The sequence below is a fragment of the Myotis davidii genome, unplaced genomic scaffold (assembly GCF_000327345.1).
Source record: "Myotis davidii unplaced genomic scaffold, ASM32734v1 scaffold1017, whole genome shotgun sequence".
Classification (NCBI taxonomy): Eukaryota; Metazoa; Chordata; class Mammalia; order Chiroptera; family Vespertilionidae; genus Myotis; species Myotis davidii.
Genome location: NW_006288361.1, coordinates 125,052 through 125,271, shown reverse-complemented (window position 1 = coordinate 125,271; position 220 = coordinate 125,052).

Below are 220 nucleotides of genomic sequence, written 5' to 3'. Positions count from 1 at the left end.
GGATCTCCTCCTCTGTTTAAATAGACTTGCGGTGTCAATCATTTTCTTCTTCGTCAGCCTCCCTTCCACCGCCATATTGGGCAACTAAGAAAAGGGGGCTCGTCTTTTCGGGGTGTTCTTCTCCCACTCCCCTCTTGCTCATCCCTCCGCGACTCTGACGCCGGCAAGGTTTGGAGAGCCGCTCGGTTCGCGCGACCCGCGGGCTTGCACCAGCCTGGAC